Here is a 9348-nt window from a genome sequence, read left to right as displayed (position 1 = left end):
GGAGTTTAAAACTAGATTATCTTTTAACCTAAGCCATTCTATTATTCTATTATTCTGTGATTTTATTATTCTATGAATTTCCCTTTCAGCTATAAAAATATCCAACCTACCATCTAATTCATAGAAATTCTGATATGACTTTGCTGTTGATATCCTTTAGCTGTTTGGTTTCTTTTAAAATAATTTTTATAAAGCCTCAATCTTTTGTCTTCCATCTGACTCTCATTATAAGACTCCACTATCATTGATGGCAGGTTGACGCAAGGTAAACTTTTATTAATTAAAAACAAAACAAAAAATAAACAAAAAATTCTTATATTTTTCTCAGAATCTTAACACTAATCAAGCATATGTTATGTTGCTTCATCTCATCCATTCTGTGGGTATAGATGCATGAAAATATTACTGCAATGTATGTTTCACAGTACTGGGCTATATTGAGCCTCTTCCTTCTTGCCAAATGTGAGGTGTCCTCCTACTCAATGGGTGAGAAATAGGATATCTAGTACTTGGTGAAGTTTCATATGCATGTGTGCTTACTAGGTGCTGAAAGGATTCTATGCTTTATCTTTGCCAGTAATTTGTAATTTTGTATTGAATTTGCAGTCAGCATTTCATTTGTTGTCCTCTAGAGTAAACGCATGGCCCATTTGGTACCTGCCTTGACCCTGAGTGCTCTGCAGTTACATTCTTTCATCCAGTGACTCTCTCAAGCCATCCTAGATGATAGCTAAAAAGTTTTAAAACCATATACATGTTTTCCTTTTGAACCTAAAATATAATCTCTGATTAAACTTTTTCGTTTTCCTTTTAGATTCTATCAAAATAAATTGTTATGTGTGAGACTGAATTGGGAGGCTGTAGAATTTCCATCACTGAAGGATTTTAAGGACAAGTTAGAGAAACATCTGTCAGGACTGGTTAGGTATAGTTGATGTACCCTGGAGGTAAAATAGGTGACCTTCATAGTCCATTTTTCCCCTTTTCTCTTTGATTTTATAATTGGCTGCCGAGTATACAGTTGGAAAGTCAGTGACTTTATTCTTCACTACGCACTCTTTTTCCTGAACTAAACTAAAATGCCACTGTTCATTTGTTTGTATTTCCCTATGGGTAATTTGGAGTGTCAGGATATTTTGTTCCAGCATTTCTGCAACGAAAATCTCCACCTGTTTTTGTTTTTTATTTTTTGGCACGGGCAACCTTTTCCAAGGTGGTTTCCAACCCTTATGTAATAAGGGCATAGCCACTTTCCACATTTAATTGATGTGCAAAACTCTACACGCAAAAAAAGGAGACATCACCTTTGCTTCTGGCTTACCTTGCTGGACCTCATTTACCTTACAAAACTGGAAACTGGCAGAATAAAACAATTAAAGCAAACTGAAACCTATCTCAGTACAGGTTTAATACAAAAGCTGTATGTGCATACTTCTGATTTCAATGCCTCAAAGAGAGTTTATTTTTATGTATGAAACCTTGAGTTGCTCTGTACACACCAGTTTTAGGGTTACCCAAGATTAAAGTAGCATATAATTTAAAAATACTTTGTCTCAAATTTAGGCTTTTACAAAATAACAAATATAACAAGGAAAATAACTTTTTCTTAGTAAGGTTTTCAGAACTAGAAGATGTACATTTAGTATTTGATTGGGAAATTAAGAAGGACCTTTTAAATCAAGTACAGGCTGTTGATCATTTTACTGATATAGTGACACTCTTCTTAGACATTCTATGAATTTCATCCCCAATAACACACAAATGCTCTCATCAGTCCAAATGATATTTTGAAAATGTCTTAAGCTGTCATTTATGAAGCAGTTTTTGTACGAGGATCATGCACTTTTTTGCTGCAAATGAGTTAATGTCACTAAAATGGAGAACTAAACGAAAATATTTGCTCTTTTTGATGGCTCCCTACTTTAAGAGCACTGAAATAGGTGTTCCTCAGAGTGCAACAAAACTACCAGTTGCTTTCAGTCTCTAGAATTCAGACGTTCTTTAGAAAAAGGTTACCTTTTAAAAGGGAGAAAGCTGAATCTTGATAATGAAAAAGCTTTAAATGAAAAGATTCATAACAGATCTCCCGTGCCTCCTGTCTGTACCTTTACCCTTGATCTCAGCCTAGAAACATTCTGTGACTTTTTTGATTGTCTGAAAGTGTGTAAAGGGGGGCTGCAAAGATGGTGAAGGGTCTGGAGGGCAAGGTGCGTGAGGAGCAGCTGAGGGCCCTTGGTTTATTGCGCCCAGAGCTGAGCAGCCTGAGGGGAAGCCTCATGGTGGCTGCAGCTCCTCACAGGGAGTGGAGGGCAGCGCTGAGCTCTGCTTTCTGGATACAGCAACAAGGCCCGAGGGAACAGCATGGAGCTGTGACTGGGGAGGGCTGGGGACTATGAGCAAAGGGTTCTTCACCAGAGGGAGGTCGAGCCCTGGAACAGCCTTACCAGAGCAGTGATCACAGCCTCAAGCTGCCAGAGCTTAGGGGGCATTTGCACACTGCTCTCAGACAAAAGGTCTGATTTTCGGGTGATCCTGTGTGGAGAAAGGAGTTGGACTCAATGATCCTTGTGGGTTCCTTCCAACTCAGGATATTCTATTGTTCTATGATTTAATAATATGCAAGCATTTAGTAGTAGCTTATCTTACTTTATGTATTTTACTTCACATCAATTAAAAGCATAACTCTTGGTGCTTTGGTACTCTTTAATTCAACAGAAGTAAAGAATGTTTCTGAACGAAGAAAATAAGTACCTCACTAAAATAAGTGCCTAAAATAGAAAGAATGAATCATTGCTTAGATGTAATGTTTGTTCTCTGTTTTTGTGGGAAGGAGCGCAGGCTTAGTCATCTTCAGGCATTTCACGTTAGTTAAGGTGAATACTGTTCTAGATGTTCCCATCAAAAAGAAGCAGTTTCAGGTTTGATTTTCCTTGGTGGAAGATTACTGTCATTCTTAATGTAAAGATATAGAGGCAGAAGACTGAAAGTGCATGCCAAAACTGACATTAGTACAATATAAACACAAAGAAAACTGTAGTTTTTAATTTGCAGAACCCTGTTTTTTTCCGATATAAACAAGCCAGTCTCAAAGTGGACAGTGTGTAAGGAGAGAAATCACAAGCAGACACTCTGAATTAATACATTCCCTCCCCAGAATGCCTTGATAAATTTTATGTGTAAGGCTTCCATGGAGCTGAGGGAGACATCAGAAAAAGCCACACAAACAAATGCAACCACTTTTGAACAAAGACTGAGAAAATCAAACAAGAGAATCCTGAACACAACAGTATGGTGCCACTGGACACAGTACCATAGAGAAGAAGCTTGTGCCTTCAACTTTTGAATGGGAAAATTTAGCGATTGCTAAAAATATCCTAGGGTTCTTGGATTACATCTTAAATAACTTATCTTGCCTATTTTTGTTGCTGAGAGTTTTTTTTTCATCATTCATAGGTCAAAAACTCAGTTCAGCTCAGTGTGCTTGATATTGATCTTAGAAAAATCTTGCCAATTAGCCATAATCTTTGTGGAAGCATATTTTAATACATTTTCAACATTAACATCCATGCCCCTGATGTGAGAATTACCAAGAGGCAAGGGTAGATCAAGGTCAGTTTGTAACTTCAGTAATGCATTCTGGAACTTGTACCCAGAAATCTTTAACCAAGGACCAATCATAAATTAAGGAGCTTAAAACTTTAAAGTAACTCTTGATAACTTGATTCATCTTTAGGGAACAGAGACTGTTACATAACAGCAGATTAAGATGTTAAAGTTTTCTAAAACTGATTTTCCTTTAGCTTAGCAATCTGATAGCTGTGATTCCGGTCATCACTCTAACACTCCCCTTAAACTGGAATCATTTATAGGCCTTTTAGCTGTTATGCAAGCACAGAAGCTGGAAAAAACTATTCAGATCAGTTGATGTATTTCCATTTTACTCCAGGAATAAAATTATTATTAACTAATATTAATAACAATAAGAAGAAGAATAACAAAAAGAAAGAAAAACAATACAATTTTTGAGAGAATTTTAAAAAAATACTAAAAACTTAGTAGTTTCTGACCACCAAAGGAGGACATTACTTCAGAGTTTGAGGCAGAACATCCAAAAAGATCCAGAATTTGCCTCTGACTAAGTAATTAAATTTGTCAAGCAAGGGAATTTGCTTCGTCCAGTCTGATGCTTATAGGGATAGATAGCGGCTTTGCTGTTTGGACACGAGAAAGAATACAAAATGAGAATAAAAAGAGGCCTGCGGGAGAAAGTTATTTACTGTTCAAACTCAGAATTGACAAAACAAGTACAAGGACTGTTCATGCTACAGCATAAAACGCAAGATAAAATTATGCCCAGAAGCACTACTGTAGGATGGTTTGTCTACCACAATACTTGCAAAATAGTTGCAATATATTCATACTGAGGATTAGGCTTTGGTCATTGGGCACTGGCACAAACAATTTTCATGTCTTTGCATATAGGAGGCCGATATTAGCTAAACAAAAACAGTTTATCCCCATAGCTTAACAGAAGCTTAACCAAGAAATAACCTCTCACAGGGAATTTAATGCTTGTTTGTTTGCACATGCAATTGGATGATTTGCAGATGGGGTACAAATCTGAGAAAGATCCATTTGATCCTGATGCATATTCTGGACCACCAGGACCTCCAACTGGGGACCATGAGGGCAAGAGGCCCAAGGAAGGCATCCATCAGGATGCCATGGACCTAATTGCTGTTGGACTAATACTGTTAAACAGAGATGTTTAATGAACTCATGCAGAGGTCATATGGGAGCAGAATTAGTTTTCCTGAGGATTGCTCAAAATGCCTGCATGTTTGAAGCCTGCAAAACCTGTATTCACCATCTAATCGCCATTACAAGACCAGGTCCTCTGGAGGCAAATGTAGCAGTTGCTCATGAAAATTCTTAAAGTCCCTAATTTATACCATCTGAATTGTACTCTTCTAAACCGGTCACTGTGGCTATTATACCTAGTTTCATAAATAAGCCATTTGTTTTTATGTTTCACAAACTACAGACACAAATTTAAGCTGCACGCAGTAAGACTAGATGTACATCCACATTTCACATACTAGCTATCCCAAGTAGTCCAAGAGGCTGTTGGAGAGTAATGACACAGACCCTGCTTACAATGCCACTAAGTCAGTGTGTGGTCCTGTCGCACTGTGCATGGACAGACCAAGAAGGATGGGATGTGGAATAGTTTTCCTGATTCTCTTCTGTCATTTAAGAATAAAACTCGCTAGCACTGCAGCTACTGGGTAGGGAGTCCACTGTGGAATTGTGGACATAGGAAGAAATCAGAGAAAATACTTCCAGCTTATTGCCTGAAGCTGACTCAGCTTCCTAGAAGCTCCCGCAAAGATGCGATGCTGACAACTCTGGACAACTTCTCTGCACCGTGGGATACCATGGGGTAAAGGAAATGGCTTATCTGAGAACTTCAGGGATGAGTTATTTGGCACAGAGATCATTAACAATTATTAGCAGATTTTCAGGAATATCTTAAAGGCATTCTTCTATTTTTGTATGAGATGTGTCAACTAACTTTTAAAAATTATAGGCAGGATGTTTTAGGCTGCAAACAGAAAAGAGTCAGGGTAAGGGGTCAAGCTCTAGACAGTTATCCATTTTGCTTAATAGTCACAGTGAGGTGAATAGGTCAGAGACGGTTCTCATTAGTCAGTATGGATGAGGTTGCTTTGTGCAGGAGCACTCAAGATTTACCAGGACATTCACTTATAGGCTGGCACCTTCCCTGATGAGGTTATTTACCCAAGGATCCCTTGTGACTAATATCCTCATGGATGCTGCCTGTCTTTGTAAGGCTGGACAGCTGCTATATCACTGTTACAAAGCTGATACACTATTAGTAAAAGGTGTAAAAGGTCTGTAGCCCTACAAAATGACATTGGTGCCATTTGCTGAACAATTCCAATACTTACCACCCAGGATCTTCCCTCTTCCCACAGTTCCCCAGTGCTTAATGAATTTAGACTCATCCTACCCTCTTTTATCCACATGTATTGACTCTATAAATCTCACTGTCTCATCAGATTTATGCTATCATATTTGTTACTGTAATTAGTCGATGATGACCACTCTTATATTGCATATATTAACAGCCAGATAAAGCATTTAAGCAATTTCCTTAATGACTCTCTTGCTTTGATGCCAGGTTAACAATGGATTGGAAGTGCAAGCTTTGCCAAAACACACTCTAAAGCTACATTATTACACAATGGTGATAAAGCATTTATGGGATGATTTTAAATGATGATGATCATAATCTACTTTGTTCAACATATTAGAATTACTATTCAACCATTAACTAGCTGGTTCTCTGGGACAGAAAGATAAAGACTCATTTAAACATTAAAATGTTGGAATGAGGCCATAATGACCAAGTAGGAAACAAAATCCTATACCTGCTCAAACCATAGTGATGAGAAATACCTGGTCTAACAACATTATTAAGATGTCCAATAGGTGATTGTATTTCTGCTGTGTTTTCATTTATTGTGTATTGATGAGAATGCTTAATGTTTATCTTTATTCATGGGGTTCCAGGGCAATCATCTGGAAGTAGCCATTTTTTCCTTGAAATGTTTACCAAATTTTAAAGAATTAGAATCTGATTTAGAGTTATCTGTTTCCTCCAATTTCCTGCTGCTCAGTACCATCTACTAGGTAGTGGAGGATATAATTATTACCAGAGAGTGCTTGAATGGCTTCTGGTAATTGGAATTTCTGTAAACCTTGCCAGGTCATCTAGCAAAATTAGGGAGACATCTGAGTCATTGATCTCTTGACAATCTGCTGACTTTTTTCAGATGGCAAAGTCACTAGATGAGTTCACATGTTTTTTTTTTTTTTTTTCATGCTGTGGTAAGGATATCTTATTTCAAATGCTTGAGGTGCTGTTTATTTCATGCTTCTTTGACTGCTAGTGCATACAGTGTTGTGTCTTGAAAATACTTGGTTATTTCTACCCTGATCATCTTTTCTGGAGTGTGTACAAGAGTAAGTTCTGGTACAAAAAACAAATAACAATCTTTTTTTAAAATGTTGCTATGAAAACAAGCAGAACTCCATCCATGTGGCCTAAGGTACCTTTGCTCATTATACAGCTACCTGTTAGCACAGCCTGGTCTCAGTTCTTTTGCGCTCTGTTGTAACTCATGCCTTTTGCTGGATGGTGGTAGCTTGGGGTCAATGGATGACTCTCCACGGGTCTAGTTGTTGGCAGCTTCCCCCTGGTACCTCCTCAGCTGCTCTTCCATTTGACAGTTCAGACAGGCACCATGTGGAAACTGGCATAATAATGCTTTCCATTCATCACTGCAGAGAACATATCTCTATTAAGGTGTGTCTGTATATCAAAATAGAGGTGCAATAGTGGCATGAATGAGGTGGGGTTAGCTTTTGTAGCCTGGAGACAATGTGGCTTTAGTGTGACACAGCCTTCTAGAGACAGTGGGTACATATGGGATTATTGTCTCATCTAGAAAGCTTTGGATTAGCATAGCTATTTAAACTAGTTTAAAACCCATTGTCTCACCTTCATTTTGTGGCCTTCAAAAGGGGAAAGTCTTCATTCATAGCTGGAGATCATTCATGAAACTATCTCCAATAATTTGAATTCCCTTTTAGCTTTATAAAAAAAAAAGAAATTAAAAAATATATATGTAATTGAAAAGTGAAAGCTTTCAGCATTCATCTGAATCCTAGTTTGTGCTTCTGTGGACTGAGAGTGCATTTCTACACTCTTCTTTCCAGTTGCTTCAACTAACTCACATTGGTGAAAGCACATTACAACACATTGGTAAATGTGTAAAGCAATATTGGAGTTTCATTATTCCTAAAGTAACTTCAGGTTTAATGCATACCAATTTTCTAATCATGTTAGTTGTATGCTGTGTTCTTACATGTATCCTATATATACATTAAGTATGTCAAAATAAATTAAAAATAATTATTAATGAGTGTTAACATAAATATATGGTACTTTTCTGTACCATAGGAACATGAAATATAAATAAGATTTTTATAACAAACACAATTAAGATAGATAATTAAATTTTGTACTTTTTTATGCCAATGAAAACATCTTGCTAAACATACTGTGATCTAAAATTGACTACAGATGATGTAGCTCTTTATTTTTTAAAATAAGTCAATTATCTTTAAAAGCAATTGACTAACTGAACCTAAATTTTGTTTTATTGTTATTCCAAAGCCTATTTCAGATGGTTAGGATAATCAGAGTATCTTGGTCAGCATAATATGTAGGTCTGTAACAGCTGACAAGCAAAATCAGCTCTCCTTTGGAAGCCTGCTTTTTCTTGTTACAGTGTATATGTGCTGAGAGGTTACTTATGACAGCATTTGGCATCACAAAGGAGAAAAAGGTCTAAGGATCTTACCTCTATTTTCCAAGACGTTTGCTTTCTTCTTCCCCTCCGGTCAGCTGTTTGTTCTCTTAGGATAGGTGGAGTAACAGCCCAACATAACATGCAATACTGTTAGTGTAGAAAAAAACTAATTAATTGAATTTAGAGTGAAAACAAAGTCTTCTGTTTGATTTTGCTTAGAAAGTTACCCTGTGTAATTGCCTAAAGTGCCTGGCCTGTACAGGATGCAGCTGACTATGTGGTGTTAAGGCAGCTCCTTCCAGTTCCTCAATCCTAAACACCTATATTTGCCTCAGTGGAAACTACAGCAACCTGGGGCTCCTCTGAAGTAATGAATGCTTTGCTGGCCCAAATAGGAGCCATCAGGTGGACCTAAATCACACCCTATTCTGTCTAGCAGGAGCGTGTAAGGAAAAAGACATAGAGGACAGTGGTTTAAAGGACAGTGACCTGCTGGAATTTGGGAGATTCCCTACCAGGGGATTACTGGTTGATCAGGGCTTCATGGTCCACATGGATTACTTGCTTGAACAAAAAATCTGACCGTTCTCTTTTGTGTACTCCCTAATTTTTCAGTGGACTGGAAATTACTTTTTTCAGCCTTGTAATTTCTCTTTTGCTTGCGACAGGTGAGTGTGTCTGACCATTATTTGGCTTCTTCTTTGTGGTAGATTGTGTAAATGGATTGTTATTTATCCTTTCTAGATGTATATACTCCTTGCTTTAAAAAAGAGCAGGGCCAGTAAGACTTGGCTGATATACAGATAAGCCATGGAGAAAAAAAATCCTCTAATGTGGAAGCAGATAACTGCAAGGAGAAAATTAATTATTTTGAAGTCTACAGGCTGCTTTAAAACAAGATGTTGGATAAAAAGAAAAGAACAATTTGTAAGTAAAAGGATATTTT

General features: G+C 37.4%; 1 long non-coding RNA gene across 1 annotated transcript; it reads right to left on the bottom strand.

Annotated features, from left to right (window-relative positions):
• LOC110390375 lies at window positions 4108-8727 on the bottom strand. Its single transcript, XR_002433728.1, has 4 exons — window positions 8630-8727; window positions 8454-8549; window positions 7589-7680; window positions 4108-7368 (listed from the first exon to the last, which is right to left on the bottom strand). It is a non-coding gene; the product is annotated as an uncharacterized LOC110390375 (long non-coding RNA).

Source organism: Numida meleagris, chromosome Z (genome assembly GCF_002078875.1).
Source record: "Numida meleagris isolate 19003 breed g44 Domestic line chromosome Z, NumMel1.0, whole genome shotgun sequence".
In the NCBI taxonomy this organism is placed as follows: Eukaryota; Metazoa; Chordata; class Aves; order Galliformes; family Numididae; genus Numida; species Numida meleagris.
The sequence above is the reverse complement of the archived record's forward strand: the minus strand, read 5'-3'. Positions and strand labels throughout refer to the sequence as shown.